The 11,829-nt window shown below is 38.8% G+C and overlaps 1 pseudogene; it reads right to left on the bottom strand.

The window, feature by feature from the left end:
• Nucleotides 1-203: 203 nt before the first annotated feature.
• On the bottom strand, nucleotides 204-10,916 carry LOC116481109 (interferon-induced transmembrane protein 3-like; annotated as a pseudogene).
• Between the last annotated feature and the right edge of the window lie 913 nt (nucleotides 10,917-11,829).

Consider the following 11,829-nt stretch of genomic DNA (forward strand, 5'->3'; position numbering starts at 1 on the left):
TTTCATACAATGGGCTTGCTCCTTCAAAGGATATATGCAATTAAGATTTTTATTCAAAGTACCAGCTAGTATGTTAAAGAAAGTTAATTTTTTTATTTTTATTTTTATTTTTTTGCACCACGAACATGTGCACTTTATTGAATGACATTGTAGAAAAGCGTGTGAGGATAAAGGGCTGATACAGGACTCAGCTCTGGGGGCTGGGCAAGGAATGGAAGGCGGAGTGCCTGGAGACAGGTGGTGGGCAGAGCTCCTGGCCTGGATGCTGCCTCCTGTTCTATCGAGAGACTTGGAAGATCAGCACTGAGATGATGATGAGCAGAATGGTCAGCAGGATGCCCAGAGCCAGGGCCCAGACATTCAGGCACTTGGCAGTGGAGACACAGGCCTGGGCCCCAGTCAGGTTGCCAACCATCTTCCTGTCCATAGACTTCCTGTCCTAGACTTCACAGAGTAGGTGAATGCTATGAAGTCCAGGCAGCAGGAATTCATGAAGAGGGTGTTGAATAGGGACCAGACGATATGGTTGGGCACGAAGGTCTCACTGCCGATGTGGATCATGGTGAACGTTGGAGGCACAGGGTTGTGGGGTGCCCCCAGCACAGCCACCTCATGCTTCTCCTTGAGCATCTCATAGTTGGTGGGGAGCCGGTGTTGGCGGGAGTGAAGAGGGTTTGGACAGTGTGGTTCATGTTATCCAGGGAAAACCAGCTGTGGTCGGGTTGCTGGGATAGTTCTCCAAAAAAAAAAAAAGAAAAAAAAGATTTTTATAGATAAGGACAAGTTACTCTCCAGGTGAGCATTCAAAGTTACACTTCCACCAAAAGGGTACAGGAGTCTTTTTTCCTCCATACTTTCACCAGTACTCACCACGCAATTTCTTTCTTTTTTGTTTTTTGTGTTTTTTTGGCCAATTTGATAGATATATCATGTTTTGGTATTCATTTCCTTTATTACAATCATCTTTCACATATTTCTTGCCCATTTGTACTTTTGCTCTGTAGGATGCAAGATCTTATCTTTTGCCCATTTTTCTATTGATTTGCTCATCTTACAATTCATTTGAATGAGCTCTTTGTAAATCAAGAAAATTAGCCTGTCCACCTGTCAAAAGTTTCTAATGATTGAAATAAATTATTTTCTTCCCTTTATCTTAACAGATATACTTCTTAAGCCCTCTTATGCTAAGAATTTCAGCCTAATTTCACTTTAAAATGTGATATAGGCGATAACAAAAGCCAAATTGTCACCTACTTTAAAGGATAAGTGAATAATAAGAAGGCAGCATGATGTACCCAAGGGAAATTTGAGTGATCTTAGCTGGGAAAGAAACCAAATATTCATGCCTTTATGCACTGCACAAAACTTGCACACCAGAACTTTAAAAGATAACTCTTTGAAAGTAGTTCTTCAGTGTCTTTCATACTCCTTAATCTTCCCAATTTTAAGTGACGCTGTTGACAAACTAATTTCCATTTTAATAATCTTAGCATCATTATGAGATAGTATTAGGCAAATATTTAAGTATAAACGATATCTACATGTACTAGAGGACAAGTCATAGTTCAAGAGAAGCACGATATAAAAAGGCCATTATGATGAGAGTCAGTGGACTTGGATTCTAGATGTGCCACCATCACTCCTTTGGCACGTAACCTTGGGTAACTCCCTCAAGTTTCTGTGGTTCTGTTTTCTCATCTATAAAATGAAAATAATAATAACTTTTATTCCTAGCCAATACCTTGTTTTGCTAATTAAAAGAACTCATGAAGTATTTTGCAAACTATGCAACACTCTCGATTACTGTAATTGTTGGGAAGTAACGTATCTGTAGACTACTTTCAGCAATGTCTTACTGCCATTCTCCAAGTTGTGAAAGGTTCTGGTACTGATTACAAAATCTATTTTGAAAATTTCCCATGATATGAATATAAACAAAGTCTTAATTTCATTTGTTATTTCCTTCACATTTAAACAATTAATGGCATATTTTGATTAAACATGTTAGCTTCTTATTTGATCATGTCCAAAATATGTCTTCAAATAGAGATGTGATTAGAGTGGAATCATCAACAAATCCAAGGCAATCCTTTGCAAAAATAATTTATCTGTTATTGGAGACAAAATATTTAAGCTATATAATGTAAGACCTAAAAGAATGCTATTAGATTCTTGTATAAGTTTTTCTAAGATGTTTCTATCCTAATTTCTAAACATTTAGGGAAAGCTATTCTGTCTTTCAAAAAAGGAATCATTTCAGCCTGGGCAACATGGCAAAACCCCATCTCTATGACAAACACAAAAATTAGCTGGGCACGGTGGTGCACTCCTATAGTCCCAGCTAGTTGGGAAGCTGAGGTGGGAGGATCACTTGAGCCTGGAGTCTGAGGCTGCATTGAGCTGACATCATGCCACTGTACTCCAGCCTGGGTGACAGGGTGAGTGAGGCCCTGTCTAAAAAAAACAACAACAACAACAACAAAAAAACCCAAAAAACAAAAACAAACAAAAGAGATATAATTTACATACTTAAAGTTTACAAGGCTTAGGTAGTCCCAAAATCTACATCGCTTCCCGAGATGTTTACATTGAAGCTAAGAGGTGTGAGCCATTTTAGGGATTTGAAACTTTATTCAGAATAACTTCTTGTCATTGAAAAGGACATTATTAGTTAAGTGCAAATGGTCAATATTTTTGAAATTGCCTATGAACAGTCCGAATTATCTGAGAAGCAGCCCTCATTCTGGAGTTTCACATAGCATACAAACTCACATTACTGTTTCTTAAAAAATTTTCCTTAAAAAGATGATGAGTTGGGATAATTGTACCAGACGTGGTAAACAGGGCATGCTGTTCAATAGGTAGCGATGCCTCCAAAACATGTCTGTTCTTTCCTCTTTTACACACATATGCATACAAACACACGTACACATACTCAGATATTTCCATTTGGTGCCTGCTTCCTGGGTAGAACCTCAAACATGAGAAGACAAAGGGAGTTTCTGAGATGCTGGTAGGTTATTTTCTTGGGAGCCATTGCTTCTTGGCTCAGATCAGATCAGATCTGCCCTTCTTAGCCTTTGTATTGCTTGGCCTCTTCTCATGATGGCAGTAGTAGACTTCGACCTTTCCAGAATAAGTATAGAACTGGACATTACTAAGCAAGTAATCTGATTTTGGTCTTGCCTTATGCATGACCACTTTTGATTTCCTAAATTTCAGTAGCCTGGCTCACGTTTTTAGACTATTAATTATTTTCTTAGAAGATTCTATATGTTCGTGGCTCTCAGATTAGCTCTATCCACTATCAGTACCTGACATTAACAGGAGTATCTAAACTCTATGGTGCCTCAATGTGTACAATGCCTTGAATGGATCCAGTACGTATTTCACCATTATCTTAACTGCAATTATTGTCACTGTGAATGTCATTATAACATATAGGGGTCTACACCATCCTTGCCTCGAGCCAAGACTCAGAAACCATGCCTCCTTTTCAAGTCCAAATGACCCCCTAGCTAAGCCTTCTGCATTTGCAAACCAGGTTGCCACTTGTTTACCATCTTGAATAAACAGATGCTTTAACTTCTGAAAAATTTCCAGTAGACTGTATGTCCTTGTGCCTTTGGGATAATGTTTTTCAACTATTCTTGGCTCTTTCTTACTTCTACCTCCTTTTACCTCCTTGCTTTTTTTCTTTAAGCATTAATCACTACCTGACATTATTTTATATATTTATTTGTTTATTATCTGTCTCCCTGAATAGACTGTAAGTTTCATGAGTTCAAAGTCCTTGCCCTTTTTGTACCCCTCTGATACCTAGTACTGAGAATAGTGACATAATAGGTGCTTACTAAATATTTGCTGAATGGATGAATGAATTATTTTTGTAACCTTGGACAAGTTACTTCTCTTTTTGAAGCTTCCCTCATGTTGTGTGCAAAATGAGGATGTTAGACTAAATTAGATGATTTCTAAGAACCACTTACATTTTATGGTTGGAGTTCAGAATACAGGTAGCTAAGGACAGTAATGGGGAGCAGCAGACAGTTGCAGAGAGCAAGTGATCTGGGTGCTATCCTGCACTGGGGGAGGGTCAGGTAAAGGATCTCTAAGGAAAAGGGAGTACACCATGTGCACATCCAGCAAAAGAGAAGTTCAGGCAGAGGGAACTGCAAATGCCAATGGGCTAAGACAGAAGTGGGTTTGGTGTGCTCAAGACAAGGCAAAGAGGAAGGCATAGCTCAAGTACAGTGAAAAGGGGAGAGAGAGTTGGAAATAAGGTCAGGAAGGCAGCTAGTGGCCAGATCGTGTGGGATGTATGTTTATGTGTGCTGGGTATGAAAGGGAATGTATGTGTGGTGTGGTATGTGTAGTGCATGTGTGGCAAAGTCTTGCGTTTGTGTGGTGTATGTGCATATAGTATGTGCGGTATGGTATTTTGTGTACATGGGTTTGATGTGACAGATATGTGTGCATATGCTATGGTGTGTGTGCTATGATGTGGCATGTGTATAGCGTATTTTTCTGTCCTTGGTGGAGAGTAGAGTGTATATATGCAGTATGGTATGTATGTATGTATCTGTGTGGTGTGGCAGGTGTATAGTATATAGTGTGTACATGTGTGTTTCGTGTGAGTAGGGTATAAAATATTAGATGATGTGTGTGTGTGGTATATGTTGAAGTTACTACCCATGTTACAACAAAAGCTGATTAAAACTCATCCTGCCAGGGTGATTGAAAACCCCAGCTTGAAAATAAAATAAGCATTCTATTTTTTGGTGCTTCCTTCTGAACAAGCTTCTCCAGGATTAAAAGACTACCTTGCATATGTTACTGCACATTAATGAGGAATTTTGCTTATCAAATAATCTAGATTTTTAATAATGGATTGCTGCTTTCTGAAAAAGAACATTGTTTTGCTTTTGCTACATCATCCTGATCATTGAAATCTAGTCTTTTTCAACATTGTAAATATATAATGCAGCAAAGCACAGATTCTAAAATAAATCCATAATTTAAATAAGCACAGAGTTTTAAGATTCATTTGTTTACAGTTTTGATGTAAAATGTGGGTTTTGAAAACCCAGGGATTCTTGACCTATATTATCTAGATTTTTATGCCCCTGGCACCTTGAGCTGCCAAGAAATACATATATCAAAGTGTCAGGGACAGCAGAATATGTTGTCACTTTCAACTCTGTTTTATGAATTAATATTTGTACCTAAAACCTCTCTCCTCATTCGATCAATGGAATGAGATGATATACTGTCTCCATTTTGACCCACATAGAAAACACAACCAAGATTGAAATACTAATGATTTGCTTCACTATTGAGATTTCAGTTATCTCAGAAGACAGTGAAAATGCTTCACGTCTTGACAAAAGATATGACAGAGTTTTTCCTTTAATCATAATTGTAGTGGTTGCATGCAAAAAAAGAAAATATATCCAAAATACAATGAATAAGCAGGGAAAGAGTGCAAAGGAAGTGAATCTCCCATCTCTATTTAATATAGTTGACTAGTTTGTCCCTATGTGTACCAAGATATGTTTACCTGCTGAATATCCTGAGCAAAACAAAACAAAACCTTCTTAGGTAAGATGAGTATATTCACTGAAGTGGCCTTCAACTAGGGATCATTTCTAAAACATTCTTGGTACTTTCAGCTGACAGTCTACATGCCTCTAAGCTGTTTCATACATAAGAGACTGAATTCACTGGAGGTACTTAAAAGGATGAGACTGTATGACGGTTGATCACTTCAGCTGTGCCAGCAGACCATGATTTGAGTCCTGGCTTTGCTCTTTACTAGGTATAGAGCCTTGAGAAGTCTGCTTAATTTGCTCCTCACTAAGTGTCTGTTTAAGATATAGCAAGGAGGAAAAAATGATGGAATAGGAGGTCCCTTGATCATGTTTCCCTGGAGCAACAAGAATTTGGTAGCCATCCATGGACAAAAGTGCCTTTGTGGGAGCTGTGGACTCCAGGTTGCAAAACCCAAGCACAGCCTAAAACTAAAGATGGCTTCTTTGGAAGGGCAGACTCACACCTAGGTGTTAGGCTCACAAAGTGTGGTCCTGTGACAGTATCGGAAACATTCTGTTCCTCTGTGGACTCAGCTACAGCCCCATTTGGCTTTGGTCCTGCCACCAGAGCCATCTACCAAGGGACCTGGGAGGACTCACACCCACCTGTGCTTCAGGCGACAGGCCTGCTGACCACAGTCCTGGCTGTGGATCCTGAAGCAGCTTGGGACCCAGCTCCCAGCTCTCTTGGCCATGGTCTGAGAGAAGTCCTGCTCACACAGGAACCTGCTGGGAAACATGCCCATCCATGCCTTGAGAGGCCCATCTGCTTACCTACATTCCACAGCAGACCTTCAAAGAGCCCTGTAACTTGGCTCCAGGCCCTCTAAGCTGCAATCTGGCTGCAGTCCTCCCATCCCAGGGATGTACCAGAAGACATGCCCCTTTATGTCACTAGAGGCAGACTCACTGGCCTAAGTCCAGCTGCAGATCTTGAAGCAGCCCTCTGACCCAGCTTCAGCACCACTCAGCTGCAGTCCCAGGGCAGTCCTTCCCACCAAAGGACCCAGGAGAAGGCACCTTCATCCATGACCCAGGAGGCATGACTTGAGCTTGTGTGTGGACCCTGAAGCAGTCCTGTGACTCAGTTTTAGTCCCTCTCTTCTGCCCAGTGAACCAGTGGGAACCCTTGCAGAGACCCTGAGGAAACTACACCCATCCATGCATCTGGCAACAGGCCTGCCAGCTGTAGACCAAACTTCGAACCCTGAAGTGGACCCTTGTCCCAGAACCAGACCTACTGACCAAAGACTTAGAGACAGTTGATTTCACTCAAGGACCAGAGAGGATCCGTGCTCACTTGAGCCTCTGGTAACAGGCCCACCAACTACAGACCCCACACTGGACCCAGCCGCAGTCACATTGTCCAACTCCAGACCCACTCAACTGCAATCCTGGTGGCAATTCCATCAGCCCATGGACCTAACAAGAGGTCTTTACCTGCTGAAATCAATCTATAATGACTGGAAAAGGTGTTTGCTCCTTCAAATGCACAGACACTGATGCAAAGCTACACAGATCATGAAGAATCAGGCAAACATGACACCAAAGGTAACTAATAAAGCTCCAGTAACCAACCCCCAAGAAATGTATATCTACGAATTGCCTGACAAATGATTCAAAATAATTATCTTAAAAAAGCTCAACAAGATGCAAGAGAACACAAACAAATGCAATCATGGAAACAATCCATAAACAAAATGAGAAGTATAATAAAGAAATAAAAAACATAGAAAAGAACCAAACAAAAATCTTAGAGCTGAGGAATATAATGACAGAATGAAAAAAAATCAGTAGAGAGCTTCAACAACAGACTTGATCGTGCAGAAGAAAAAAATCAGCAAATCAAAAATAAATTATTTGAAATTAGCCAATTAGAGGAACCAAAACAAAAGAAGAAATTAAAAGAATTAAGAAAGCATAAAGAAGCCATGAGAAACTGTCAAGCAAATGAATTTACAAATTATGGGAACAGAAGAAGAGAGAGAGAAAGAGGCAAAAAACTATGTTAAGAAATTCATACACAAATCAATACATGTGATACATGATATTAACAAAAATAAAAATAAAAACTATATGATCATTTCAATAGAAACAGAAATGCATTGACAAAATTCAACATCCTTTTATGATGAAAACTCTCAACTTATCATGTATAGAAACAATTTACCTCAACATAATAGAGGTCATGTATGATAAGCCCACAGCTAACATCATACCCAACTGTGAAACACTGAAAGCTTTACCTCTAAGATTAGGAACAAGGCAAGGATGGATACCCATTCTTGCCAATTCTATTCAGTATAGTATTGGAAGTCCTAGCCGGAACAGTTAGGCAAGAAAAAGAAATAAATGCATCTAAATTGGAAAGGTAAAAGGTAAATTGCTTCTGTTTACAGATGACATGATCTTGTACGTAGCCAATCCTAAAGACTTGACCAACAAACTATTACAACTAATAAATGAATTTAGTAAAGTTACAAGATACAAAATTAACATATAAACCTCAGCTGTGTTACTGTACATGAATGACAAGTTTACATGAATAAAAAACTATTCATAAAAGAAACTTAGAAAACAATTCCATTTATAATAGCATCAAAAATTAAAATATTTAGGAATAAATTTAACTAAGGAGATGAAAGATCTGTACACAGAAAACTATGACATTGATGAAAGAAATAAAGACGACACAAATAAATAGAAAGATATCCCATGGTCATGGAATCAGAAAAGTCATATTGCCAAAATTTCCATTTTATTTGAAGCAAGCTACAAGTTCACTGTAATCCCTATCAAAATTCCCATGGCATTTTTCACTGAAAAAGAAAAAACCCTAAAATTTACTTGTAAACACAAAAGACCCTGAATAGTTAAAACAATCTTGAACAGGAAGAACAAAGCTAGAGGATCTTACTTCCTGACTTCAAATTATTTTACAAAGCTATAGTAATCAAAATAGTATGGTACTGATGTAAAAATAGACACATAGATAAACAGAAGAGAATAGAGAGCCCAGAAATAAACTTTACTAGGCATTGCCCTAGTGGAAACTCTCTGTAGCAGCTCTGACCCTACATTTCCATTTAGCATTGCCCTAGTTGGGGCTCTCTGTAGTTACTCCACTCCTGCAAAAACTTTTTATCAGGGACCCCAGGCTGTTTATGACATCCTTTGAACTCTAGCTGAAAGAAACCATGCCCCCACAGCTCTTGCATTTCTCATGCCTGAAGAACTAGTAGCACATGAATGCCACCAAGGTTTATGGCTTATACCTTGTAGAGTGGTGGGCTGAGCCACACCTGGTCCCACTGTGCCTTAGCCACAGCTAAGGCAGCCGAGGAGCAATGCTCAGAAATGTGGGAAGGAGAAACCTAGGAGGGTCTGGGTAGTGAGCCCACAGAGGGTTCTCAGGATCATCCTTAGAAACTATTCTGCCCTCCTAGAGCTCTGGTCCTGTAACAGGAGGGACAGCCTCAAGGATCTCTAAATGACTTGGAGGTCATTCTCCTATTGTCTTGATCATCCTTTTATCCTTTCTGTCCATACTAATTTCCTTAACAGTCTCTTGGTCACACACTTGGTTTGCTCTCCCGAATAGGCTTTTTTATTCTTTACATGGCCAGGTTGAACATTTTCAAAATTTTTCCATTCTGCTTCTCCTTTATAGTCATACATTGCATTTCTAAAAAGGGCATTGTCAGGCAATTTTGTCATCATCTGAACATCACAGAGTGTACTTACACAAAGCTATATGGTATAGCCTACTACACAGCTAGGCTATATGATGGACCCAAGGGAACACAATGGTAACTATTTGTGTATCTAAACATATCTAAATATAAAAGAGGTACAGTGAAAATATGGTATTATCATCCTACAGGACCACCAACAGCAAACTTAATCAACAAGCGTTGTGTGTGTTCTGTCTGCTTCATTGAGTGGCCATTTCCCTGTCTCAAAATTCCTTGGGCCTTTCTATTCCCTGAGACACAACAATATTGAAATTAGGTCAATTAATAATTCTACAATGGCCTCTAAGTGAAAGAAAAAGTCACAAGTCTCTTACTTTAAATCAAAAGCTAGGAATCATTAAGCTTACTGAGGAACCCATGTCAAAAGCTGAGATAGGCTGAAAGCAAGGCTTCTTGTGTCAAATAGTTAACCAGGTTGTAAATGCAAAACAAAAATTCTTGAAGCAAATTAAAAGTGCTACTTCACTGAACATACAAATGATAAGAAAGCAAAACAGACTTATTGCTGATATGGAAAATATTTTAGAGGTCTGGATAGATTATCAAACCAACCACAGCGTTCCCTTAGGCCAAAGCCTAATCCAGAACAAGACCTTAAATTTCTTTAATTCTATGAAGACTGAAAAAGGTGAGGAAGCCTCAGAAGAAAAGGTTGAAGCCAGAAGAGAGATTGGTTCATGAGGTTTAAGGAAAGAAGCCATTTCCATTACATAAAAGTGCAAGGTGAAGCAACAAGTGCTGATGTAGAAGCTGCAGGACGTTATTTAGAAGATCTTGCTAAGATAATGGATGAAGGCAGCTACACTAAACAAGATTTTCAATGTAGACAAAACAGCCTGCTGTTGGAAGAAAATCCTGTCTAGGACTTGCATAGCTAGAGAGAAGTTAGTGCCTAACTTCAAAGCTTCGAAGGACGGGCTGACTGTCTTGTTAGGTACCAATGCAACTGGTGACTTTAAGTTGAAGCTATTGCTCATTTATCATTCTGAAAATCCTAGGGCTCTTAGGAATAATGCTAAATTAACTCTGCCTGTGCTGTAGAAATGGAACAAACCCTGGATAACAACATATCTATTTACAACAAGGCTTACTGAATATTTTCAAGTCCACTATTGAGACCTAGTAGAAAGATAAATTCCTTTTGCAACATTACTGCTTATTGACAATTCACCTATTCACTCAAAAGCTCTGATGGAGATGAACAAGGAGATAAATGTTGTTTTCATGCGTGCTAATACAACGTTCATTCTGCAGCCCGTGGATCAAGGAGTAATTTCAACTTTCAAGTCTTGTCATTTAAGAAATACATTTCATAAGGCTACAGCTGCTATAGACAGTGATTCCTCTGATTGATCTGGGCAAAGAAAATTGAAAACTTTCAGGAAAAAACTTACCATTCCAGATGCCAGTAAGAACATTCATGATTCATAGGAGGAAGTCAAAATATCAACGTTAACAGAGTTTGGAAGAAGTTGATTCCAGTTATCATGGGTGACTTTAAGGATTCAAGACTTCAGTGGAGGAAGTAACTGCAGATGTGGCACAAATAGCAACACAACTAGAAATAGAAGCGGAGACTGAAGATGTGATTGAATTGCTGCAATCTCATGATAAAACTTGAACAAATGAGGAGTTGCTTCTTATGGATAACCAAAGAAAGTGGTTTCTTGAGATGGAATCTACTCCTGGTGAAGATGCTGTGAACGATGTTGAAATGACAACAAAGGATTTAGAATATTTAATAAACTTAGTTGATAAAGCAGTGGCAGGGTTTGAGAGGATTGACTCCAATTTTGAGATAAGTCCTACTGTGGGTAAAATGCTATCAAACGGCATCGGATGCTACAGAAAAAAATCTTTCATGAAAGGAAGAGTTAATTGATGAGGCAAACTTCATTGTTGTCTTATTTTAAGAAATTGCCACAACCACCCCAATCTTCAACAACTACCACCCTGATCAGATTGAGGCAAGACCCTATACCAGCAAAAAGATTACAGCTTGCCAATGGCTCAGATGATTATTAGCATTTTTAGCAACAAAGTATTTTTAATTAAGGTATGTACATTTTTTTAGATACAATGATATTGCACACTTAAAGTATAGTGTAAACATAACTTTTATATGTGCTGGGAAACCCAAAAATTCATATGATTTACTTTATTGTGATACTTGCTTTATTGCAGTGGTCAGAAACCAAAGCCACAATACTTCTCAGATATGCGTGTATATGATTGTTTGTTGATTAAAACACGACTGTAATTATAAATTCCATCTCTGAGTCATTTCTTTCCTCTTGCATCTTACTGTATGCAGTTTAAAGTAGCCTTATAGCTTCTACAATATTTTGTTTAGAAATTTCTTTAGATATCCTAGTTCATTGCTCTTTTTTTTTTTTTTTTTTTTTGAGATGGAGTCTTGCTCTGTTGCCCAGGCAGGGATGCAGTGGCACAATCTCGGCTCACTGCAATTTCCACCTCTTGGG

This window comes from Hylobates moloch, unplaced genomic scaffold (assembly GCF_009828535.3).
Source record: "Hylobates moloch isolate HMO894 unplaced genomic scaffold, HMol_V3 SCAFFOLD_13, whole genome shotgun sequence".
Lineage (NCBI taxonomy): Eukaryota > Metazoa > Chordata > Mammalia > Primates > Hylobatidae > Hylobates > Hylobates moloch.